Consider the following 26268-nt stretch of genomic DNA (forward strand, 5'->3'; position numbering starts at 1 on the left):
CTGTGTGTGCTGTCACCTGGTCAGGGGTTTCCCAGAGACGTTTTTTTTGATCATTGTTGTCTTCTGGGACTTTCCCTGCTGTGGCTTCATTTTCATTGTGGCCTTGGTGTTGCTGTTGCTGTTGTTAACCAACAGATCTGATGCTTGCAGAGCAGACATTCTGAGGCTCCACGTACCCTGGGTTGGGTTTGCACTTGGAAGAAGAAGGAAAACATTCCTTTTGTCCTGACTGGTGACATGACATCATGAGATCGGAGCTCTTCCACTTCCAAATAGGAAACAGCTGCCATTGTGCTCATTCTCCAAGAGCTCCCAGGACTGGCCACCCTCCAGCTTCCTGCAGAAACACCCTTCTGCTTGCAGGGAGCCAGGGGTGAGCCAGCTGCTGTGACCCTGCCCTGTCCCCAGCCTGGCCGTGGTGCTGACACAGCCAAACCCCAGGATGCAGGACAGGAGACTCAGTGTCACCAGGCCAGGGTGACAACCACAGCTGGCTTGGGCAGCTCAGCAAGGGAATGGCCACGTCAGGTTTTGGAGGCAGATGTCTGCCTGTGCTCTGAGCTGGCCACAAAAAGGTCATTGTGGCTGCAGTTCTCTGGTGCTGAGCTAAGGAGTTCCACCAAGGAGCAAAATACTTGGCTTGGAGCTCCTCTAGTTTTCCTGCATGACTCCTGGTCATCTCAAATGAGCTCAGATCTGCTGGTGAGAAGTCACATGGCTGTGCTGTGTCCCATGGGCCTCTTCACCAGCATAGTGAATATTAACTTCGTTCCACTTCTCATCAGAAACCTCCCTAAACTGCAGCTCTTGATTTTTTAGGACAAGGGTCTTACTCAGTGGGATCGCTCTCCAGGCAGAGAGGCTCTCACCGAGTGCAGCAGACAGACACCAAACCTGTTCCTCACTGGCCTGGGTTCATTTCTTGCAATGTGGCAGGAAGGGGATGCCACTGCTGCTGCCCAGCTCTGGCCTGGTGGCCCTGGAACCGAGGGGGAACCTGGAAGCAGCCAAGGGCCTGACTGAGAAAGAGCCTGTTCTGGCCACTCTGTGGACACTGGTTTGGCTGGTACTTTGGCAGCTTCTGGTGAGTCTTAAAAGCTGTAAATGTTCTTGGAGTGTCCTGGGCAGGGCAAGGGGTTGGACTCTGCTCCTTGTGGGTCCATTCCAACTCAGATTCTTCTGTGATCCTTGGCGAGGCTTTGGCATTAAGGGATGGGTACCTGTGTCCTGGATGATACCGGGACAGAAATCCTGCTGGATCATGGCACAGGTCTGCACCTGAATCACCTTGGTGTCCCAAGGAGGTTTCACCTGCGTGCAGGTGCTGTGTTTGCCAGCACCATCTCCTAGAGCTGAGCCAGGCTGGAGGCAGGGCAGGGATGGGATCCAGCTCTGGCCCAGCCTGGAGCAGGATCCCACAGCACAAATCCAGGGGCTGTTGCTTTGCCCCTCTTTGACAAGTCAGCCATGGCTTTTGTTGTCACTTACAAATCTGGGGTCCTCTCAGTAACTGCTGTCACTGCTCCATGACAAAGTGTGTTTCCCTTGCTGGCGTCCCTTTGCAGAGATCTCTCAGACAGAGTGTTTGTACTCATTGACATGGAACAAGCTCAACAGGAATGAAATCATTTATAAAAGTCACCAGAGCCTTTGGATACTGGCGCTTCATTTCCTGCCACGTTCACCGAGCCGCAATTAACACCGACCTGAAATATTGCGCAGGGCTATTTGTCCTGTCTGTCCTCTTTCATCCCTCACTTCCTTTTTTCCTTCCTCATTTCCTTCCCTTCTGAGCTGGACATGTGTCTCCATTTTCACCTGTTTTTTTTCCTCTCTTCACTAATTTTGTTCTCAGTTTCACTCTCTTCCCTTCTCTTTGTGCTTTCTTTTTTGCCTCTTTGCTTTTTTTATCTCTTGTATTCCTCCCTTCCCCGTGCTTTATTCTCCCTCTATATTTAAACCCAGGCAAAAAGCAAATTATTTATGAAGGGCTGTAATTTATGATGCATTCTTAATGTCTTGGAAGACACAGATAATTTATTTAATGAGTAAAGACACAATAATTCACAGATGATGATTCCAGTCAGAAAATTAGTTTCATTAATTTGCTGTAAATTCGCTGCCTTGATTTAGTGCACAAGGAGTTTCTGAAACCCCATGAAAATCTTTGCCATGGTGTTTTTTTGTCCTCACTGGACCAGTGTGGAAGTGTGCTGGCTTTCCCACCCCTTGCTGGCTCTGTCACACTCCTGCCTGTGCAATCCCAACAGTGAGCAGAGATAGCTAAAACTTTTTTTTTTTTTTTCACTGTATGTGTGTAAGAGGCTGAGGAGGGACAGGGATGGAGGTGGAATTCCCATTCCAGGAGGTGAGAAAACAGGCAGCAGTCTCAAAATATTTGTTTTGCAAAGCCACATGCTGTTCCCCGAGCTTTTGCCTGGGAAGTTCGGCTCTATGAGAGAATAAAAAAGTCAGTTTGCTTTTGTTTTAATAGAGTATAAAAGGTACTTTTTCAAATAAATTTCAGCACAGACAATTTTACAGGAGACTCTTGCTGATAACTGCAGTCTATATAAATATTATAGGAAACCTATAGAAGTGATTCATAGTGTACTATTGATCTAATCTGATTTAACTAAGTGTTTGCATCATGCCTTATTAATCACAAATAATGGGGCTCCAAGGACACCTTGCAGAATCAGGGCTTTGCTCTTCACAGCACTCAGTGTCCACCGATTCTGGCTGTATCCTGCTGGGACTGCTGTAGTCCGTGGAGATTCCTCAGGGACGAGTTCCATACTGTATTTCATGGGTTTATTTTCAAACAGGTCTGCCAAGAGTGCTCTAACCCACCTTTTTAGGGACACTGTTCTGCTGCCTATTTGATGTCAGCTTAGGAAAGTTTCCAGATTCTACTGGAAGGAAAACGTGCAGCGTGGATCAGTGTTTGTGGTGCACGTGGTGGGGTGGGGAGGGGTGTCCTGCCAGTGGGGCCGAGCTGTGAGCACACAAACCACAGGAATTCCATGTGCTGGGAATTCCTCTTCCCCTGTGTGCACAGGGAGATGGGATCCTCTTCCTGGAGCAGGTGGGCAGGGGCCTGATGTGGTAGAAGAGGAGGAATCTGTGCAAGTACCCTCAGCAAGGTCAGAGCAACCAACCCCTCCCATCAAGAGCTGCACGAAGATTAACGAGGAACAGCAGCAAGTTATGATCAGTTGTACATCCATAAATTGACCTGGCTGGATGGGATTCATCCCAGAGTGCTCAAGGAGCTGCAGCATGTCCTCCAGAAAGGCCTTGGGAGTCTGGGGAGGTCCCAGCTGACTGGAAGCCAGCCAGAATTATTCCAGTTTACAAGGAGGGCATGAGGGAAGATCCAGGAGCCTACAGCCCTGTTAGTCTAAGCTCAGTGCCTGGGAAAAATAAAATGGAGAGGATCACACTGGGCACTATTAAAGGCACTTAAAAAACAATGAAATCATTAGGTGCACACAGCATGGATTCACATTCCTGCCCAGTTCTGTTCAATATTTTTATCAGTGATCTGGATACAGGAGCTGAATGCACTATGAGTGAATTTGCTGATGATAATGAACTGGTAGGTGCTGCTGACTGTTGTGAGGGACGAGAACTGGCAGAGTTCTAATAATAAACTGGGATGGGAATGGCTGGGGAGCAGCCCTGCAGGAAAGGTTTGGGGGTGCTGTGTGGCAGCAGCTCCACAGGAGCCAGTGGAGCCATGAGGGCAAACCACATCCTGGACAGGGAAAACACAGATGGTCAGAAAAGGTGAGTATCCCTCTGTGTTTATGGTGCTGTGCCCAGTTCTGGACCCCACCGTTGGAAAAGGATGTTCAGGGACATGAATATGGGTGGTCAAGCACTGGAACAACCTTTCTGTGTTTGGAAGAAGCCTCCTGGAGAGGTGCCTACTGCTCCAAGCCTGTCGGTGGTTCAGGGACGTTGGGGCAATGCCCTTAATAACACATTTTAGGTTTTGGCCAGCCCTGAGGTGCCTCTTGGATGAGGTGGTGGTTGTAGGTTCCTTCCAGCTGAGCTGTTCTTAGCTCCACCTCAGTGGCTGCAGAAAGAAGAGTCTGGTAAGGATGGGCTTTTGCTGGAGGATAATTCTGCTGGCACTGGTGGTAGTGCAAGGAACAGAAATCTGAGAACAGGGTGGATCCCGTTTCCTCATTATAGATGGGAACAAGCTGTTTCTGGGATTCATGTTTGGAGTATCCAGTCTCTGTGGAGTGTGAGATTCCTCAGACAAACTGCCTCTGCTGTGTGCACTCATTGGCTTCCCAGATAATTCCTGTCAAATGTATTTCCCCTTGATTTTGCCTGGTGCCTTGTGTATTTTACCACAGTTGGGTTGATACAAGCAGGGCTTGAAAAGATGTTTTAGAAAGTCATAAATGGGCATCAGAGTGGGTGATCCTGCCCATCCCTGCTTGCTATCAACAAAATCCTGTACAGAGGGTTGCACAGGGCTGTGCTTGGCTTGTGGCAGGTGGAAATGCCCCTTTCTGCTGGGGTAGTAAAGTGAAAGCTTCCAGGAATCTGGGAAAATGCTTGAAAAGTGTGTGTGGAGGGGTGTGTGGCAAAAATCTGATTATACATCCAAAATCTTTTGAAAAATAAGTGATGTTGGGTGAGATTTGATTGAGCCACTCTTCCAGGTCCTCTGAGGAGCACAATCAGTGGGAGCACTCAGCAGGAGCTGATGGAGAGGAGCAGAGGATGATTCCTTTCGGGACAAGGTCCTGGAGGTCCGTCACTGATTTGCTGCCTGTTCTTGAGCTTGTGAACACCCTTTTCTTGCTTCTATCATGCAAGCCAGCCCCTTGCTCCCCACGAGGGTGGCTTCTCAAGGGTACTTGTGCCATGCAAGCCATGACAGCAGTCGTGGTGCTGTTCAGCAGAGGCTCTGCTGCAGTGAGGGATGCGCAGGTCAAGGACTTTGTTACCCAGGGCTGTCTCATGCTTGAACCCTTTTTTGGTGGAAGTCTGAGCCCCAGTGGTTCGGTTTTGGCCTGGCAGAGCCTTGCATAACTTGCAGTTGCACCTCAGGAGAGTGTGTACCTGTGGCTGACCCTACTGTGCTGCGTAGATGCTCCAGAGCAGCCTGGTGTGAGCAGAGAGAGCTGGATGAATGTCCATAGTCCAACCTTGCCCACTGCCCTGGGAACAGGAGCCTTCACACATCCTCACCCCACCACCTCACAGCTCGAGGCTGTTTTCCAGCAGGACAGTAATCTTCCCATCTTTTCCAAAGCTGCTTTCTTTGGGAACAGCTGGGGGTTTCCCTGTGCCAGAGGACCCTTGTGTGGAAGGGTTGTGTGTCCTGGAGCCTGTATGCTGAGCTGCAGTGAGGGGTGGGGTGCATGAAACTGCTCTGTGTTTCCACCTGCCCTCTGTGTGAGAGACCTGTGTGCTGGAGTTGGGATTTGCTTGTTTGAAATTCCAGTCTGGCAAAGGGCAGGGCTAACTGGTGGGAACTAACAGTGAAGGCCACCATTTTCTGGTCAAGGCTGTGGGTTCAAAACCTGCTCACAGCCCAGGAGAGAATATTTTTCATGCCCTTGGCTCTGCTGCTGGTCATGGATTACTCACCCTTCCTTACTAACATTCACAGTGTGAGTAAACTGCATTGCTAGAGGAGCAGGAACAAGATCTTGGCAAAGCTTGTCTTGCATGGGATGAATCCTCCCCAGGTGCTGTCTTAAGGTTTGGAGCACTCAGGTTTGGAACTGAGTGTTCCAAACCTCTGCTTGGAGTCTGACACACGAGGAATAGCTATCCCAGCCTAAAACCTCTCGTCTTCCCCTCTCCTCTTCTAAATCAGTGGTTTAGCAGCATCGTGGGAGCAGCTGAGCAAACACAGGAGCAGCTGCTCACACGTTCCTTGGCCCTTCTCCTCCCTGGAATGTCCCCTCCATCCCTGGACATCTCTGAGCCTCTAAAGTGGTGCCAGCTTTGACCTCAGGGCCAAACAGCCTTTGCCTCTGGCCAGGGGTGTCCAGCTGGGGGGACTGTCCCTGCCAGAGGCTGCCACTGCCCATCCTGCTGTAGGGGCAGGGGGCAGCCAGCCACGGTGTCTGTGATTTCTGCTCAGCCCTCGTCCCTCTGGGTCCTTGATGTATGACTTGGATACTTGGAGCTTGGTAACAGGCCAGCCCCACTTCTCCAGAGGGGTCAGCCGAGGTGCTGGATTTGAGTTTTCTGCGGAAAATGGGGTGAAGTACTTTCCCCTCTGCACCTGCCAGCAGTGTGGGCTGTTTGCTACAGCCAAAAGCAGCAGGTTTTGTCTGACTTCTGCTGAATGTCACATTCCACTGCTCTTGCCTAGAGAAGGGCTCTGTCCCTTATCCTGAGCTGATAATACGGAGCTGTTTCACCCCTAGAGGAGTGCTTGTCCTTCAGTTTGTTTTGTACTGTTCTTGGTCTAATTTGAGTTCTGGAATAAAAACATTGTTTTCTTAACACCAGGATAACTCCATCCTGCCCCTTCCCTGAGCATCTCTTTGTCCCCTGTCCCTGTGTGCTACTCTGGTGTCCCAGGAACTGTTCTTGCTGAGCTGCCTGCAAAAGGGCACATGGGCTGGCCCTGAAGAATTGCAGTGATTAGTGGTGTTTTGTTTTCCCCCCCCCCCCCCCCCCCTTCAGCTGTTTTAGAATCTCGTGGTGGCACAGCATAGGCTTTGGTGGTTGTGCCAGTGTCCTCAGTACTTCCCTGGGGTTCTTCCACTTGGAGCCATTTCCCCTCTTCCCCACAGATCCTGCTGCACCTGCCTCCCTGCAGAAGCATCCTGCCACACCAGCCAGGTATGGTGGCCTTTTCTTTTGGGTGGCTTTTGCTTTTTCCAGCTGGCATAGCAGAAACTGCCAAGAAGGCTCAGAAATTGCTTTCTCTTCCCTATAGCTGCTGGGATCTGCGGTTCTTCTTGGGAGCTCCAGCTTTGCTGAAGTCTCTTGCCTGGAAAAATGGCCCAGCACCTCCCAAAGACATCAGGCTGCGCTGGGAGCTGGGGACACAGAGCCCTGCCTGTGGCTGTCCTTGTCCCGAATGGAGCAGATGATCAGCCAGACTCCCTGGGAAAGGTGCTGGCTTGCCTGGATCCCAGGTGGAGAGGAAATAGCAGCCCCCTGGAGCTGCTCAGGCTCCCTGCTGAGTGCGAGTTCAAGTCCTGAGACCTTTTCCAAAGCATGAAGAGGAAAATCTGCCTGGGGCCATGGGGAAGCAGTGAGTCCACAAAGCAATCTGGTTGTGTTAATCTCTCACGGCACAGCATAATCGAGCTCAGCCCCAGCAAAGTGCTGGGCAAACATCGGTGTCTTTTTTTTTTTTAACTAGTTACAGAAGCTGGGGCTTATCACACTCTCTGAGCTACAGCGACTGCCCCTGTGGGACAGCTGGGAGGATCCTGGCTTTCTTCCTGAGGACACAATGCCTCTGGTAAATGGGAATGCCCAGTGCTATTTGAATTTTGCACTCTTTTCCCTGCTATTACTGGATTTCCCTATTAAAAGCTGTCCTGGTTAACTGCTCCCCACACCTTCCACCCATAAAAATGCCTGTGCAGACTCCCAGGGGTAACCTGGCGGGGTTACAGCAGGGCTGCCCCCTGCAAACACCAGGCTCTGGCACCTGCCAGGCTGTTCCTTCCCATTGTGCTGCTCCCCGTGCAATGAGGGAAAATGGAAACAGTGACCTGGGGGCTCGTAAAGGCGAGAGCACTTTTAATTATGAGCTTGTTCCGATTATGCCCAGGCTTTGTTTCCTCCCACGGAGCGGGCCAGCCCTCTGAGGTCAGGATGAACTTTGGATACAGAACTTCTGGCACTCGCAGTTAGGAAAGCTGGAGAGTTTCCCCCTCCTGAAGCCAGGCACCTGCAATGTGTGATGTATAGCTCCCCCAGGGCCAGTACTCCTGGCCATAACGCTGCTGAAAGCAGAACAAACACATTTCTTTCAGGACACAAAATAGCCTTTCTGTTTCCCCTGGCTCTGCAGTGCCCCAGGAGCCCCCTGTTCTCCTCCCACCTGGGACATGGAAGGGGCTGATGGGGCCTTTTGGTAAAGCTTCCCATCCAAGGCTTGGAGTTGAGATTTCTTTAGCTAGACTCTCTCCTTACACGCCGAACTTGAGCTGACTTGAAAATGAACTCTGAGCCCTCTCTGGAAAGGGAAAGGAGGGCCTGCATGGAGAGGTTCAAGCTGGAGATCCCTTTCAGTTCCCCTCTCCTGCTGACTCTGTGTGGAAAATGACAGCTCAGGTGCCAGGAGCCTTGGACAAGGGGTCTGTACCAGAACTATGAGGGAAAAATTAATTCTATTCTGGCTTGGAGCAGGATTATTGTGGAATCTTTCAGGGTATTGCATCTCTGTCTCGGCACTGTTGCCCTCTGTTTGCTGGATGCCAGTACAGCTGTAATGGTTATGGCCAATTAATTAGAACCACTTCCCCTTGGTCTCCCCTTATAAATCACTTCCTCTTTAGTAAGCCTGCAGAGGAAACAAGGGGAGAGCGAAAGAAGTCTGAAGTAAAATATGAAGCTCCCTTTTATTCCGTATTTCAGACAAAGGCAGGCTGTGGGACAGGCAGGGAATGGGCTTTCTGAGCCAGTGCTCTGTGAATTCACACTCTCTTTATGAGCCTCTTCAGTGCATGAAGTGAAGTTTTTAATGGCTGTGGCTGCTCACTTTGAATGGCTGTGAAGTCTGGGTCACGGCAGAGCAGCGTAAATTCCCTTCCTCTTCGCTGCCATCGGAATTAGCTTTTTCCAAAGCGCAAAGCCTGATGAGGGCGGGTCATGGCCCGGAGCTTGGCCATGATGAGGATCTCAATCAGGGCTTCAGCCACAGTTTTCACCCTGATTGGGAAGGAAGGACAGGGTGCTGCTTCTGTGTGTGTTTGGCTTTGTTTAAAGCCTTTCTAGAAGCTACCTTTGGCCAGCTCTCCCACTGCCTGGAGGTGTCACCTCCACTCTCCATGGAAAATGGACCAGACTTGGTGTAGCTGAATCTGGGTGGGATTAGTCTGGGCTTTCGTACTTAGCTGCCTAGAAGGTTTGTGTGATCTTGGCTTGGGCTCTTTCCTGTCCCACCTGAGGGGTCTCACCCACGGGTCTCTCCCTATAAAAGGTCCCAGGAAAGAATGTGATTCTGTCTGTAAAGATTTCAGGGTGTGGATTTCCCTCACGGGCAGCCTGGTGGGTGGATGTGATCCACAACACTGAGTGGGCAAAGAGGAAAGAACCACCCCAATTCTGCTTTCCAAATATCTGTGGATGGGTCAGCTCAGAGACCTTGGCCAGCACTGCCTCGCGGTGTGAAATAATCCCACAGGTTCCTGATCCCACCCAGGCATTGACACAAGGTCCTTGGTTGCAAGCACTGGAAAAAAGGGAAGGGGCCTCAAGTTGCACCATGGGAGGTTCAGGTTGGATATTGGGGGAAATTTCTTCACTGACAGGGTGGTCAGGCACTGGAACAGGCTGCCTGGAGATGTTCAGAAATGAAGTAGATGTGGCACTTGGAAATTTGGCCATGGTGGGATTTGGCTGAAGGTTGGATTCGATGATCTTGAAGGTTTTTCCAACCTTAATGATCCAATGATTCGCTGGCCAGAGCTTTTCCCAGCTCTTTCACGCTGCAGCTGTGTGACTTTGTTTTCCAGAAATTGTTCTTTCCAGCCTTTGTTGGCTTCCCAGATACCTTTGCAAGCCTCCTCCAGCTAAGGCTGAGCCACGCAGCCATTCCTACTTTCCAAACCTTTCATCAAAGTGGAAGTCTGGGCTCTGTGTGAACTGCACTGTTTCTCTTTCATCCCAAATTCAGAAACCTTAAACAAAATAGCCCCTTGGCATTGTTCCTAGGAAACCACTCAGCAGGCAGTTGGAAATAATCATACAGATAATTTACTTGAACACTGCCCATAGGCACATTTTAGTCCTCTCCTCTATTTCTAAAGAAATTGGAAAGAGGGGCAGTGTTACTGTCTTTTGAGAAATAATAGAGGCCCAGGGTTGCACAGGCAGCAATTCTGGAATTTCTTTTGTAGCATTAAGGGAAAATTAAAAAAAAGAAGAAGAAAAAGAACAGGCCAAACTTCAACCTGCAAGTAGCGGTAAGCAAGTGAATTCTGTCCTTTTTTCAGATAGAAAAAATTCATTAACAAGTTTTTTTTTTCTTTTATACAAGTATCCAGGGGCTATTTTGAGTTCTAGTGAGAGATCTTATTAGGCTCTTGTTTTGAAGCGGGATTTAAGAAAAATTTGGGAGGGAAGCAGATTTTGGCTGACATGGTTATATTGTTGCAGTCTTCCCCCCCTTCTAAAGTTTTCATCTTTGAAAACTACAGATTTTAATTAAAAATAAAGGGGGGAAAAATTCTCGGCCTTTCAGCTCTGCAGCACATACAGACAAATAAATTAAAAAGTGGGAGAAGTGGAACTAACCCAATAATCCGTGAAAACCTAATTTCCCTCACAAGCGTCGCTGACGCAAACGTCTCCCCTCTCCCTTCCCCTTCTCCAGTTCAGGGGCAGTGATTGGAGAAATTGGCTAACAAGATCAGAAATTTAATTACCGTTCTGCCTCCCCTTCCCAAGAAATTGGATGTCACACTTCCTTGTAGCCTGTTTTGAAGACATGCTGGGGCTGGTGTTCACATGACTTGAACCTGACTCCCTACCCTCTCCTTCCACTTTCCTCCCCCTATTCCACATGGAAATGTCCACCCCGTGCAGCAAAACCTTGGATTAGGTGACATGTGAGAGGCCATGGGTGTGCTGAAGGCCATGGTAAGACTTTGCTGGGCCTAAATGGAGCAGGTTTGGGTTCCTGGTGTTGGAGCATCAGAGGGGACAGAGCAGGAGTTGGGATGTGCCATGGAGCAACATCTCCAGGTGTTTCCCATGCCTCCTTTTCCTACTGGAACAGGCAAAGGGAGTGGACAGGGTCAAAGATGGCTCTGGATTTGCTTTAACACTTTCCCTCTGTTTTTATGCCTGGGCCACAGACAGCACTAAGGGGAGTTTTCCTGTCTGTTCAAGCTGTCTCAGACCTACACTCCCAGTTTTTCCCTCGTTGCTCCTCGGCTGAAGCTTTTGCAGGGTTCCTGTCTCTGCCTGTCTGTGGTGAGGGCCTGGCAGGGCAGAGATGAATGAGGAGCAGAAGAGAGGAAACATGGCTCACTTTGTAGTGTCAATTCTATCACCGGGAGGGATCTGGGATGTGTAATTAGCTGAAAAGGAGGCTGTTCTACATAACACAGGCCTGTTGTCCCCAGCCCAGCAGGCCGGGTGACCCAGCCTTTGGTCCCCTGGCTGGCAATGTCACCACAGTCCCCTGGCAGCACTGCAGCCTCGCTGGAGACAGATGCTCTGTTTATTTTTCCATTTGTATTCCCAGCCTGTCCCGGTGCTAACTGTAAGCCTGGCTTAGAAATTTCCTGCAAGCACCTTATCAGATAATGAATAATGATTTATTGAACATATGGGTAAACAGCACAGATAAGATATAAATACACTTCGGAGGAGCAGTTGCATTTGTAAGGATCTGTACCAAACCCGCCCCGGATTGCGGCTCTGTTTCCAGCTGCCACAAAGGCATCTCCTGCTCGGGCTGCTGTGCATCCCTGCAGGTCCCCATCCACGCGGGAAAGACAAAGGTCAAGGGGCAAGGGCAAAGTCACCTGCCAGGAGATACTCACAGGGGTGTGGGCATTAATTCACTCTGGCTGTAGGGGCCAGGCTGAAGCATAAGCAGACTGCAGTACTGGAGCCAAAATTTGAATTTTGATTTGATTTTAAACAAGATTGAAGATTTGTTCACCGACTCGAAACAAAGCAAGGCTGTGGAAGCAGTGTTGCTTACACAGCTAAACCAGGATGAAGACAAGAGGCTGCTCTGTGAACATGGGCTGGGACCCCAAACCTACGGTGGGGTGATGTTAGCTTCTGGAAAATGGGTTCCTGGCACTGAACCCTCCCAGGCGCACAAACCAGCCTGCTGGTGCATGGCCATGCTCTTCCTGTCAATGGATTCTGTACAGCCCGCAAAGAGCAAAATCAGCTCTGTTAGCAGATGGGGACCTGATTTTTGTGCTGTGGCTGCCTCTGGAGGAAGATGGAAGGCAGCATCCAGCTGTAAACTCAGGGATATGATATGAATGTGGTGACAAATGCTGTTTGTGCTGCCCTGGGGTGGAAAGACTCACTTACCTTCCCTTTTGAAGTAACACGTTGCCAGCAAACACCATCTCAGAGGCCATCCTCAGTGAAATGAATGGCTGCCTGTGTGCCCTCCTCGAGTCCCCCACATCTTGGCTGCTGAGTTTGCTGGTGGAAAGCCCCTCGGAGATCCAGCACTGCTGTTTTCAGAGCTGTCCAGGAGTCGTGGTAACTCTCCACCCCTGCTCATCCTCTGTGCATCATCTCTTGTGTGGCACCCACTGCCTCAGGTGATCTCTCCCACCTGCCAGGTGTGTGCAGCTCCTCTCTGCAGCAGAGTGCAGGGGAGCTGTCAGTTTGGCCTCTGGATTTATTCTCCCTGCTGCCCTTGAGAGCCACTCCTCCACTCTGTGGCCAGGGGACCTGCCATCAGCCAGCCAGTGTTATTTGCAGCCCTTCCAAGGTCATGGATAAATGATAGCTGTGCTTTTCTCCCTGTTTAATCATCAGTCACCAAAGGCAGGGGTGTTCAGATCCCTTAAAGCAGAGGAAAGTCAAACCTTGCTGGATGGGCTGGTAGGATGTGAAGGGTTGTGAAAGGCCTGGCTAACCTTGAGATGTTTGAACTCAGTCTGGCATTTTGGGGCTTGTGATGTCCACCTGGACAAGCAGATAGAGACAATTCTGGATTGCTCAAGCTAAAATGGGATAATCCGGTGAGATGCAGAGGAGGGACAGTTCAAGAGTCCTCTGAGATCATCTTTTGGGTGCAGGAGGTTGGTGCAATGGGAATACTGTTAGTTTGGGTTTTCCATCTTTGGTCCCGCCGCCTGTGAGCACAAAGATGTTTTCCTTTTCTAATGCTCTGCAATAGTGGTTGGGGCATTGCTTTCCTCAAGGCTTTTGTGGGGACTTGGGGTATCATTTCCTTTTTTAATCTGGAGATTTTCCAGTGTTTAAATTTTTCTCCTGCTCTGTCCTGGCTGTGCTCATCACCTTCTTGCTTCATCCTGGCGGGCCTGGCTCACCATCATGACTTCTGGGCTGAACAATAAATGACAAAAGCCCAGGGATGGGAGCCTGATACAGCTTTGTGATCCAGTTTGTTGGCAAGTACAGCCATGGTGAGAATTCGATTTGCATACATTTCCTACCCGGAATTCCTCTGGAGCTCATGGGAGTCACCATAGCTAACACAGGCTCTGAGCTGTGGGGTTTATGTGCATGCAGAAACTACCCCCATTTCTTGGAAAGAGATTTACTGGAGCGTTTTTTGTCTTATTGTCCACCGCCCTCCTCCTTTCCCTGCCCATTGGGGGATTTCGTGCTGCTCTGGAGACTCTTTGATCTGAGTTAATTCTTTGACGAAGCTTCACAAGACAATAGGAAAACAGAGCACTGCTCTGGGGAGAATCCTCCCTGCTCAAAAAGAAAAAGGTGGGAATCATGCTGGCTTGGTGAGTTGGTGCAGCCCAAAGGCAAAGAGCCTCCCTTGCTGCTTCTGGGGCTGTACTGCAGTGGTGGACACCAGGATGCGGATTCTGCTCTGAACTGGGGGGAAATGTGGGAAAGGTTGGGTGCCAGAGGGTTGTTTGGATCAGCATGGGGGGAATCAGGGTGAGTAATCCTCAAAGAGAGTGTGGGGAGTCGCCTGGTGGAGGGGCATGGACCCCATGGGCTTTCCTTGCTCCAGGGAGAGGTTTAGGGACAACCCTGTGGCCTTGGCCAGTTTGCAGTGCGGCCCTTGTTGTGTCTCGGCCAGAGCCAGGGCTGCTGTTAGAGGCGTGTCTGGGAGTCTTTAAGCCCATCTCTTCTTTCCCAAGGCTTGTTGGCTTTGCCATACAAATCGGAGTGGTTGTAGCCATGGATTCGGCTGCTGCCACATCAGGCTCCTGTAGCTGATCCTCACCTTGGAGAAGCACCCGCCAAACGGAGCTATGTGTGCCAGGGACCGCCCGGAACCGCGGGATCAGCTCCCGTGGGAAAGTCACCCAGCTGCCTCTCGTTGGCCTTGGTGTCCCCTCCTTCCCCTTCCTGTGGCTGCTGCCCTGTTAATTGATTACTGCCCCGTTCAGCCGTTGCTTGTGGAGCTGAATGCGCCAAGTTAAAGCGCGAGAGCGGAGAAAGGGAGCAGCAATTCCGAGCGCTGGGCTTGCTTCTGAAAGATTACTGCACAATCTAATGAGCTCATTAATTTCATTTCATTAACCAAACACTGCTTGTGGAGAATGGCAAATATTTAAAGAAGCGCAGCAGGGTCAGAAACACATTTAATTAATGTTGTCACGTGGTGTTGAGAACAGGAGGGGGGAATAAATCCTGATGCCATACATTAACATCCATGGCGACTTCTCTTTTATATTTAATGTGCTGCTTGGGTGAAAGGCCTGCCTGGCTCCTGTGAGCACAGCGCCTGAGCAGCTGAGTGTGTTTCCCCTTGCTCCCAGGGTCCACGGAACCAGGCAGTGCCGTTATCCCATTTAGAAGGGAGCACTACAGGCAAGAGGAGGGGGCTCCATCATGGGGTCCGTGGGGGATGATGCTGGTTTCCCTCTGGTCCTTCTCCTCGCTAGGCTAGGCCTACTGTGATTATCACACTAAACTAGTGATACCCTGAGCTTATCAGCTTCCTGTTCAGCCAGCTGGGCACCGTGGGCGCCTCACTGGGACTGAAATCCAAAGTGCACAAAAATGACAGCAACAAGAAGGTCAAATCCTTTCTCAACCCCTTTGAAGTTTGATGCCCTTGGCTGTTTGTAGGGACTGGTATCAGTCACAGAGGTTACCAAGTGGGTTCTCATCCCCTTCTCCTCCATTTCTAAGGGAATTTGGATCTGAATTTTTTTGGCACAAACTGTCTCCATATTTATTAATCTGTTGTGGAGGTGGGCTTTGCTAAAATCTCATTTTGATGTGGGGGAGGACATCTCATTTCTGGTTCTTCCGTAAGGGCTGCTGTGAGGCATCTGAGGAGAACTACAGATTGCTTTTCTGATTGTCCTGGTACACTCTGCTTCTTCGGGAAAATTGAATTAGGATGGATACCTGGATTGCACCCGAAGGTCTGGGTTTCTCACTGGCAAATTATTTCTGTGGTTCCAGTTCAAGGAGCATCCCAGCTAAAACAATCTTGGAGGGAGTGGAGCTGGAGTCTGGCAGCACTCTTGTGTTTCTGCGTGTACTTCGTGCCATCCTGGGATACTGCCAGCTCTGCTAAAGGGCCCTGCTGTTGAGAGGGCCAGGAGATGGCCCTAATTTAGGGTAAGTGGTCAGCCGAGCTTGCCTGGGATCTTAATAGGGCCAAGAGTGTGGTACCATGAAAATCTGCTTGGCCAAGGACTTGTAAAACCAAACCTGCCTTGGGGGACCCCTCCATCCTGCCAGCAAACCTCAGGGCTTCACCCATTCCTCTGCAAGCCTCTCCTTGGAGCAGGGCTGTGTCTGTGTGGGCAGGACCACTTTTCCTTGCAATAAAATCAAATGCCCTGCACTTGGCAATGTTCCTCGGTGGCAATTCCAGCAAGCACTGGTACTGCAGTATTGATTGTGGGGGGACTTCAAAGCAGGGGTGCAGCCTGGCTGGGCAGGTGGGGAGCAGGCAGGGCCAGGGGAGCTCTCATTAATTCCATAGATGGGGGAAGCTGCTGGGCTCAAAGGCCGAGCATAAATTGTCCATGATTTAGTCCTTCAGTGACAGCTTTCTCCTCCGAGTCTGCCCCTTCCACAGGCAATTCCAGGCAGTAGGTGAAGGCAAAGAGCAGGAGGAGCTGGTGTCCTTTGGCTCTGCTCTGTGGCAGCTCTCCCATTACCCCATCGCTCACCCCTCGCCTTGTCATTACATGATTCCTCTTTATTGCAATAAAATGAAGCTGTGCTTGGGGCTCCCGAGTTCATCCTCCAGCATGCAGCACTAACCCAGGTGGCTCGAGGCCAGGTGCTTCTGACAGGCTCAGCTGCTGGGAGCAGCTCTGGGAAAAACCTGCGACTGGGGTGGAGGGGTGGGCAGCTGCCTGGGGCTGAGAGGTCTCAGCACCGCTCTGGAAGCGCTCACACCCTTGGACGCCAACAGAATGAGGGACTTCTCCTCCTGTGCTGCGCACCCAGCAGTGCTGGTGGCCCCAGTGGAATCCCATAGGGAATGCCAAGGGTCACCTGCTGTTACTGCTCCCTATGGAAGAGTCCACATTTCCCATCACTGCATTAAGGCTGCAGAGAGGCAGAAACATCTGCTGTGAATTCCTGGTGGTTGTTTGATTCCAACCTTTGGGCTCGCCTCCAGGGAGAGCAAAGGATGAGTGGAGCCTGTGTCCTTGGCTGGCAGCTGATGTCCCAGGGAGCCTGGGGCCTGTGCTGGATGAATGTGATTGGTGCCCAGGAGGCAGAGAGGGACAATTTCCATGGTGAGTGGGTTGGAATGTCCTTCCCATTCCTGACATATGGCCCTTGGGTAGGCCCAGCTTGTGCTTTGCGCTTGAGTGGGTGCTCCCAATATCCAGCTCAGCATGGAAAGAGGCAAAATCCCTCATTTTTCCTCGGGAAGAGCAGTAGTCCAGCGTGACCTGGGGAAAGGCCCCTGTAGGTCCAGCCCAGTCATAGGACAATGGTGGTTGCCTGGGATGAAGTCAGGGGCTGGAGCAGGCGATGAGAGCTGTGAGGAACCTGGCAGGGCCCAGGAGGTTTGGGCAGCCTCGCCAAGCTTTGGAGCCAGGAGGCTGGAAGTGTTTCCATGCTCTTGGTGACACTCATGGCCCTTTCCCAGGAGGATCTGTCTTTGTCCTGGTTTTGGAGCCATGAGCAAGATGCCCACTGCATCCTGCTGAACCTCTTCTCATGCCCAGGAAGAAAACCCCTTCTCCTGCCTGGAATCACTGGGACAAAACTTGAGGTGGCTGAGGAAGGAGTTGTGCCCTTCAGCCACTGCCTCGAGGGTCGGGCTTTGGTACTCTGCCCTTTGCTGGGATTAGAGCAGCACTTCCCTGTGGCTTCCTGGCTCCCAAAAAAGCCAGGTCACACCAGGGATGTGACAGATTGGCCGCTGACCTGGAAGGATATCAAATGGAAGGATTTAGCTTCTGGAGGGATTGTCCAAGGGACTCATGGGTGCAGAACCAAAAAAGCTTTCCAAATACCAATGCTGTCTGTTCTGCGGCTCCTCAGAGGGAGGAACTGGAGTGAAAGAGCACCTGACAGCAAAATGCTCCCTGAACCACGACTATTTCCCAGAATTCCCATTCCCAGCCTCTTTGAGGAAGTGTTTGACCATCTTTGAAGATGTTTTCTAGTTCACTGGTGTCATCTGTGAACAGATTTTCTTGCCCTATGCTCTGAGATTTGGCCCATGGCCAGAAGTTTGCTTACCCCTTTTATACTTCAGATCCTTGAATCCCTGACAACTGGCCAGCTCAGGGAAGTGGAAAAATCTTTTCTTTTAAACCCTTCCAGCAGTATTGACAAATCAGAATGCTCATGGGACCAGGAAAAAAACAGTTTTACCAGTAGGAAACCGAAAGGTAAAATGTCAAACCAAAAATGTGGAATTTAACAGGACTTAAAATAATATTTTTATGTAGTTATTATTTTTGTCTTCTCAGGGTGAGAGAGATTGCCAGCTCGTGAGCTGAAAGGCAAAGATTTTTTTCCCAGCTCCGGTAGTGGCACCTTCTGCTGTCAGAATTGATGGTTCAGATTATCAAGATACTTCAGGCTTCAATACATATGCTCCCTTAATTGAGATATTACAGATACTATGGATTTTTTAAAAGTACATCCTTTGCTTTTTTGTTGTTTTCCATGGTTCAGTGGTTGCTTCTGTAGGTGAACTTAGAGTTCTACCCAGAAGGTAAACAGAAATCCTTAAGTAAATAATAAAAAAAAATGAAATAAAGTGAGTTTAAATATAAATCTGTCAGAATCAGACGCTTCTTTCTCTGCAGCAGCACTGAAGGGAAACAATCGATTGCCAGGATCTGCATCCAGAGGGGGAAGTGAGGGAGCCAGGAGGAATATCCTCCTTGTGGCTGACAGGATGGGATCCAGCAGCGAAAGGGCTGGGTGTCCATCAAGGGTGTGGAGACAGATCCATGGACTGTGGAGAAAAACCACATGGGGGGAGTCGTGACTCAGCTGAAATCTTGAACAAAAATCCAGCAAGATTCCATGGATTTCACCCTTGAGGAGGGGAAAAGGAAAAAGGAATGTTCTTTTTTGCTGTTTGGCCCAAGCCTTTACTTGTCCTCCAAGTCAACTTAGTGGAAGGTGCCCTCAGGAGATCCAGTTTCTTTGCTCCTGGGAGATGTGCACCTAAAGACACAGACAGCTTTTGGAATCCTTATCCTTGCTGAAAATCATAGAAACTGTATTTCCAACAAAAACTTGGCTCACTTTTGGTGGTCACTCAGTCCATAAACACCGTGCTTCCCTTCTTCAGCTCTTCCCTTGCAAGTCTTCCCTTGCTTCCTCTTCTCCATAGACACTCTGGCAGTCATTCCAATTCATGGAATATTGGGCTATGGCTGAAGTGTTTAAATCTTTTTTACCAAGGAAGAAAAAAAAATTTTCTTTTTGTTTCTCATGGAAAAGTTGAGACAAAAAAATGGTTTTCATTAGAAATTCCCAAGGGGAAGGAATAGCAGACGGAATCCTGTTCTCTGACTAACTCTTGTTTCAAACACTGAGGCAGAGTGAATCTTTTATAAGCTGTTTTAAAGGAGGGATTGTAAACAGAATTGTCCATGAAAATGGAGAATGTCTTGCACATCCTAAAAAGTGCTGGGCTGTTGTTGTGCAGGAGCTGCTCCCGCTCCACCTCCTCTGATTAAACACCAACACACTGCGTTTAAGCAAAGCCTCCAGGCAGCTTTCCATATTCATAAGACAAGGGCTTTACCAGGAAAGGCGGCTTTTTGGGGGAATGTCAATATGAATATTACAGTCTCTCTGCTCCTTGTATTGTCCCCTAAATCGGCTGAGTGAAATTGTAGGAGATAATGTACAATTATGCTGTCACTGAAGTGTGCAGGAGCTCCTTTTGCAGGAGCTTTGGAGAGAGATCCTTCTAGGAAAGGCAGGGCTGCCTGCTCCCACCTCTGCTGGGCTTCAAAGGTGGGCTGAAAGCTGCATTTCCCTCTGTGTGTATGTGACACTGTCTGAGCCTCAGGAGTGATGTGTTCTCCTTGTCCTCTTCAGCCATGGCACCATGGCAGATGTTGGGAGTGCAGCTTCCAGAGGAGCAGGAAGAGGACATGTTAATAACTTTCAGGAATGACTCAGGGTGATTCAGAGACATTTCGTGCCATCCTAAGGACATGGAAAGACATCTCCTGCTCCTCTAGCTGGTATGGATTGGTTTTGTGTGGGTGGAGAGCTTGGGGAACCCATCTTGCCTGGTTCCTCTTTGCACAAGGACCAGGTTTGGGGTGCAGTTTTGGGCGAAGGAGTTTTTGGGCTTGCCAGTGTGGGTTTGCACATTGCTGAGGTCTTGGAGAGCGAACCCTTCTCTCATCACCTGCCGTGTTTCTTGGTTTCAGTCACTGATAAGTTCTGTGAAGGACTCTGTGGTGACAAAGTGGAGGTGAGGCTGTGACATTATGCAGCCCTGGGGGCAGGCTCCTCTTGCCTCTTTTGTTTCTGTGAGTGATGTCCCCACTTAGGAGTAAATATTATTTTCTGTTCTATTTATTATTAGTTTCCCCCATGTAATATTTAAACATGTTGAATATTTAAATCCCATGCTCTGGAATGGCCAGAGCTGGGGGAGCTGCTTAGCCTGGGGCAGCACTGACAAGAGTAGGAGAACATGGTGGTTTAACTGCCCTGTTGGTGCTGGGATGGGTCAGCCTCCTCCCTGCCACTGGGAATTGCAAGAGTCTGTCCTCTGAGCTGTTCCAGGTGGTTCTGGGGTGGCATTTGTTTAGGATCCCTATGGAGTTGCAGTAGGTGTCCCTTGCGGGGATTGCTGACCCACAAGGTCTCTTTCACCTCTTTATTCCCCCGCTCTGAGAAGACAAAATCCACTTATGATTGACAGGCCCATTTGTACAACAGCACAGAGCCAGGCTAGTGCCTGCTGGGCTTGGGATCACACAAGTTTGGGACGAAGCCCCTTCTCAGCAGTGCGGTGCCAGAGGGTTGGGGAGACCTTGCAGAGAGGGGCTCCTCTGCTCCATGCCAGGGGAATGCCACGGTCAGGCTGCCCGGGGCTCAGTTGAACCTCGTTCTCTCCTTCTCCCAGGGCAGCGAGCTGATTTGCTCACTTGTGAGGTGCTGTGGGGAAGGCTGGGCTCCAAACCCTGGCTCCTGGTGAGCCAAGACGAAGGAGCACGGAAGGAACGGTGGATAAGAAAAGCCTGCTGTTGCCAAGCAGAGCAGTTTTATTGCAAGTCTTAACGGTATTTATTGCGCTTTCCAAGAGCCCCAGAGCCAGATTTCGTGTACTTCAGCTGTCACTAAAAGGCAAATGTACAGTTCTGGCCCTCCTGGCCTTGTTGACATCCTGGAAAATGAGATTCCTGAGCGGCAAAGAGCCAGCAGGCAAATACTCCTCCCCAAAGCGTGCTGTCTTCAGAGCCCAGAGCTAAACCTGGCACTTGGGAAGCTGTGCTTGGGTTCATTGGTACTGATCATTTGTCCAAATTCTTCCTCACTTGTTCAGGCTGTCTCCGAGACCCACAAAGCTTGGCCTGAAAATCTCTTATTCAATGGCATTGATCGCGTGGTAGCGAGCTGTTTCATTTAATTGTTCTCTCTTTGTTTCCCTGGGAGTTTTCACTCCTTCCCTGGCACAAAAGCCTGTCCTTGCTGGTCAGAGTATCCCCAGCTGGGGTCTCCTGGCTGGCAGGGCTGGATGTGGCTGGGGAACATCCCCGGGAAGGGCATAAGGAGAGGAGCATCCCCCTGTCAGCCCTGTGGGCAGTGTTCCACGGAGCAGTCTTTGTGCTGACAGGAGAAGAATAGCGGGACTGTAAGTCTGTGGCTTTTTCCCAAGGGATGTGGGACAAGGGGATGTCCAGGGAGCACGCACAGTGAGCCTGAGACCGCTGCTGGGTATCAGGAGAAGCCTTTGCCTGAGATGAAGTGTCTGCTCCTCTCTTCTGCCTTCCCTCCTTCCCCCCGCCCCGTTCCCATTAAGATAATTAAATCAGAGGTTATGATCGCGGCTGGGGAAGGAGAAGTGTCAGGCCGCCGTCCCTGGGTGGGGTCGTTGTCCCTTCCTTCCTCCCACAAATGCCACCTCTGAGCGGGCGTCCGGCCTCGCTCCTCTTACTGTTTAATTCCTGAATAAATAATTGCAGAGGCGGAGAATAAATCAAGCGGCTCCGGCTGCGCTGACGCTTTGAGCCGGCTCGTTCCCGTGCCTTTATCCCGCCCGGAGCGATGCCTGGCAAAGCGTGCGGCATTCCTGCCCCTTCCCTTCCCTTCTCTTCCCTCCCGCTGCCTATTGTCCGCCCCAGCTCCAGCCGGCGGGCCTGCCCCCTCCTTTAATTCCCTGCTGCGGGATGCTGTCCCGGGCCACACAAGTGAAAGCCTTCCCGAGGCTGGACAAGGTTTCCCGAGGGAGGGCGGGCAGTGGGAACGGCGCAGGGGGGCCATTTATTATCCTTCACAGACCCTTATTTCCTTCACGACTGCACTCTTTGGGGGAAGATTTCTCTGGGATGGTTTTGTGGTTTTCTTTCCAGTGCTGTGGTATTGAAAGATGTCGGGAGCACAAGGTGGGAGAGTGTGTGTGTGTGTGTGGGGGATGCATGACAAGGCTTTGGAGCGATCAGGTGTAGATTTATGGTCCTTTTCCCCCCAGAGCCAACAGGTATTGGAAAGATTTCCTGGCTCATAACAGTTAAAATCAGCGGCCAGGGCTGTCATCCTGGGCATGTAGAGGTGTGGAGATGCTTTTTTCAATGCAGACAAGACTTCTGGTGGCATTCGTTCACACAACAAGGAACAAAACTTTTTTCTGACCCAACTACACAGGCAAGAGGGGGGATCTGAGGGTATCAGGAACAGCCTGGGATGCTGGAGGCTCCCTCAAGGGATTTGTTGTATTTCTCAGCCTGCTGTTGATCTCTATTTTACCCCAAGCAGAGCTCATCAGTGCCCAGCACCCCTCACACAGTGCCTGAGAAGGTATAGCTGGAGTAAGCTGCCAGCAAGGCCACTCCAGGTGTCAGTGCTTTTCCAGCTGGATTTCCACTGGCCTGCTGGATGTGACCATTCACTGCAGGTGCCACTTTATGCACGAGACTTGTCAGACACATCTTACATCATCTCAGAGCAGCTGGGAGGGGTGTGAGGCTGTGTCCCTCCCACAGCAGAGGGTGTTTGCATCCTGCACCCTTTCCACGGGCAGTTCTCCATCCCAGCTGCTAACCCAGCTGCTGGGCTGTCCTGAACTATCACTGCTCTGTGCTGCTCATGCTTTAAATGCTTCTTCCGTGGCTGTTGGATGGGAGCCAGAGCAGGAGAGAGGGAATTCCCTATGGAACGGAGGGAAACGGGAATTTATGTGTCTGCAACTTCCTGGGGTGTTCATGCTAGTGCTGGGGTCATACATGGTGTTACTGCAGTACCAAATACATGGGAGAAATGAATAGCATTGGGAGATTTGTCCAAGAGAGCTGGAGAGGGACTTCTTGCAAGGATGTGAAGTGACAGATCAAGGAGGGATGGCTTAATGCTGGAATAGGGCACGTTTGGGTGGGATATTGACAAGGAACCCTGTGAGGGTGGGGAGGCCCTGGCACAGGGTGCCCAGAGAAGCTGTGGCTGCCCCTGGATCCCTGGAAGTGTCCAAGGCCAGGTTGGATGTGGTGTGAAACAACCTAGGATAGTTGAAGGTCCTTAAGGTCCCTTCCAACCTAAGCCATTATCAAATTCCATGATTTGGGAGCTGAAAAGGGATTGTGATTGTATAAGGCCATGTGACACTCAGCCAGATGTGTGGTGCTGGCTGCCCTTCCTAGACACCAGCCATGCCCCGGTGGAGCATCCTTTAATGGACTGGTGATTGCTCCAAGTGCTGTAGAATGTATGGAACAGAGCCAGGAAAGGAGCCCTGGGACAGGGGAAAGGGCACATGGAGACTTTTGCATTGATACTGATCCACCCGAGGTGAGGGATATTCAGATATTAGAGGAGACGTCACAACAGGAAAAAAAAAAAATTTGCTCTGGGAACGTCTCTGCTCATTAGTGCTCAGGAGCCAATCCCAGCAAGGAGCTGGTCTCTCCAAAACCTGGGCATGCTCCTGCAGCTGGGCCCCAGCCACCTGCCAGGCTGGAATGACAGGCTGGGGATGATATGGACTGACAGTGGGTTTGTGGCTCAGACCCTCCTGGGACCTCAACAGAGCAGCTCATTGCACCTCACCCAGGAGAAGGAGAAAAATACTTGTCTCTAATCTCTATTCCTACTCCAGCGCTTTGCATCTAATTTTGCAGTTCTGTATAAAATTTGATATTGCTGGATGGTGTTCTCTGGGAGTTGCATCTAAATCTAGAAACACTCTGTAAAAACACTCTGCATAAATTTCCTTCTTTTAATTATTTTTTTTTAACCCTGAGCCAATCAGTTTTGGGTGAAGTTGTGGGCCACATTAGACTTCAGCTTCAGGAAACTGAAGAAATGCATGATGTCATCAATTGTGTGCCGTCACATGCTCTTGAAATGCCATCAGACTTGCTAAATATTCAGTGTATATTTTCTGTCTCAACAGACTGTGTTGGCTGAAACTGCTTATGCAAATGAAAAGCTGTACCTCTTCAATAGATTGTTAGGAGCTGATCCTGAATAATTGGGGTTGAACGGAGCAGTAGGTGGGAGAAGTCAGCAGAGGCAATAATTAATCAAGTGGCTTCTTGTCTGGGCTGGCTGTGGATCCCAGAAAACCCTCTGTGAAGACAGGACAGGCTCCGTGGAGCCTGATGCTCCTTCCCAACCATTGCAAATGCCTTGCAGGAACCCGAGTTATGCAAAAACCCTTTTTTAGATTTTGCCCAGCAACTCCCAAGAGAAGCCTGTTAGAAAGTCTCAGCATGTGTTTCTAAACTCCAGCTTATATTAATTCCCAGCTGCTTTGTTCGTCGACTGGAATGGCTCCTTTCCCCCATATTTTCCTCCCTCCCTTCTTCCTTCTCCAGCCCTCCATGTATTCCCAGACCCCAGCCATGTCCCTTCTTGGCTGTTGTTTTGCTGGACTAAGTGGGACAAGCTCTTTTCCTCTCCCCTCAAAAGGCAAAGCTTCTTCTTGTATCACCCTCTATTTTTGCAGGTCTTTTTGATCTAGAGTGGACCCAGTCTCCCAAATCAGAGCTCTGAAAGATGACAGTGCCCTTTCCATGGAGGTGTTGGATGCTGGGAGCAGGAGCAGGGAGCCCACATTCCAACCATAAGCCCCAGAGGGAAGCACAGCACTGCCAGAAACAAGAAGCAAGGAACTCATTTCACACTCAGGCAAGTCCCTGATAAAGGGAGAATTTTTCCTGCTGTAATATGGGATATATCCAAAAAACCCCCATAGAATTGATTCATCTGGGTGACTGTTAAGAGTTAATCGATAAAATAACAGTTTCTACCTTTTTATGAGAAATTAGCTGATTAGAAACTTGATTAATGGGATGATTTTTCATGAGTGTAATTAAAGCACTGCATGGCTTCTTGTGTAATTGATATTTAATGCCTACATGGAAAGCTGCTTTACTATAAGGAACAGTGTTGGGTTGTAATTTTTTTCAATTAAGCACCTGTGGGTTTGGCCGAGGAGAGGCCGAGGGGCTCATCAACAGTGGGGAAGGAGGGAGAAGAGGATGGGATGCAACTGGTCAGGACAATGCTAGAGAAATGGGAAAATTTCCATGTTTCAGAGCCATGCATGGGTAAGACGGATTGGAGTCTATAAGCAGGAGAGACGGTGGGTTTTCTTCTGAGAACAAAGGTCTGATGAGTCTAAGGTTCAAAGAACCAACAGAAAATCCAGAAACAACACCCCAGGTTCTCCTGGAGGATGATAGGAGAGCAGGGAGTCTTCCCTCCAGTATCCCTCTGATACTTGGTGAGAAGTTAAAGGAAACTTGGTAAAAGTTCTTCTCCTGTTGTTCTCTTCCAGGTGTGGCACTGAGGAGGCCTTCTCAGCCAGGGGCGGTACCTTTGTATGTGCTTCTCCAGGAGGAACTTCCCTCATGGACTTTTTCTGTAAAACCTTGGATCATTTCCCAACACAGACAGCGAAGCCTTGGCAAAGCTGGATGATTTTTCTGGAAGATCTGCTCCAACCCAATGGGAAAGAGTATCAATCTTGTGTTCCCAGTGCATCAAAATCCATAATTTCCGTGGTCTTCCCTAGCCCTGAGGTCCCTTAAGTCTCCAGCTAAAATGAATGTGTTGGATGTCAGAGAATCCCAGAATGGATGGGGCTGGAAGGGACCACAGTGGGTGCTGTGGTCCTGGAATATCCTCAGTGGGGGAGACCCCCCACTCTCTCTGGACAATCTGTTCAGTGCTCAGGCATCGCACAGGAAAAGTTCTTCCTCCTCTTCATCTGGAGCTTCCTGGGCATCAGTTTGTGCTCATTGCCTCTTGTCCTTGTGTCCTGCTCCCTTTGGCTTGTGGCTTCTCTGGCAGTGCTTGTGGCCTGTGCTCATGTGAAAAAGACCTGGTCCAAAATCTAGGAACAGCTCTGTGCCAATTTTAGCAGTTTTTTGGCAACAATGAATGATGTGAAGAGACGTGATGGAGGTACAGAGCATTGCCAAGTGTCCACACACACTAATTTTAGGCTGCAGCTGATACTGAGTTGCTTGATCTTAGATTACTGGGACATTCTAGTACCTGAAGGAGCTGACAAGAAAAATGGAAAGAAACTGTTTACAAAGGTCTGGAGTACCAGGACATGGGGAATGGCTTCCTACTGCCAGAGAGCAGGTTTAGACTGGATGGTGGGAAGGAATTCTTCCCTGTGAAGGTGGTGAGGCCCTGGCACAGATTGCCCAGAGAAGCTGTGGCTGCTCTGGATCCCTGGAAGTGTCCCAGGCCAGGTTGGACAGGGCTTGGAGCAAGCTGGGATAATGGAAGTTGTCTCTGCCCATGGCGGGG

General features: G+C 50.1%; 1 long non-coding RNA gene across 1 annotated transcript; it reads left to right on the plus strand.

Moving 5' to 3' along the window:
* Positions 1–893: 893 nt before the first annotated feature.
* Positions 894–25768, plus strand: LOC136295363 (uncharacterized). Its single transcript, XR_010722649.1, has 3 exons — positions 894–1084; positions 24449–24630; positions 25283–25768. It is a non-coding gene; the product is annotated as an uncharacterized lncRNA (long non-coding RNA).
* The last annotated feature ends 500 nt before the right edge of the window (positions 25769–26268 follow it).

This window comes from Chamaea fasciata, unplaced genomic scaffold, assembly GCF_029207755.1.
Source record: "Chamaea fasciata isolate MVZ Bird 193981 ecotype frontalis unplaced genomic scaffold, bChaFas1.0.hap1 SCAF_11, whole genome shotgun sequence".
NCBI classification, from domain to species: domain Eukaryota; kingdom Metazoa; phylum Chordata; class Aves; order Passeriformes; family Sylviidae; genus Chamaea; species Chamaea fasciata.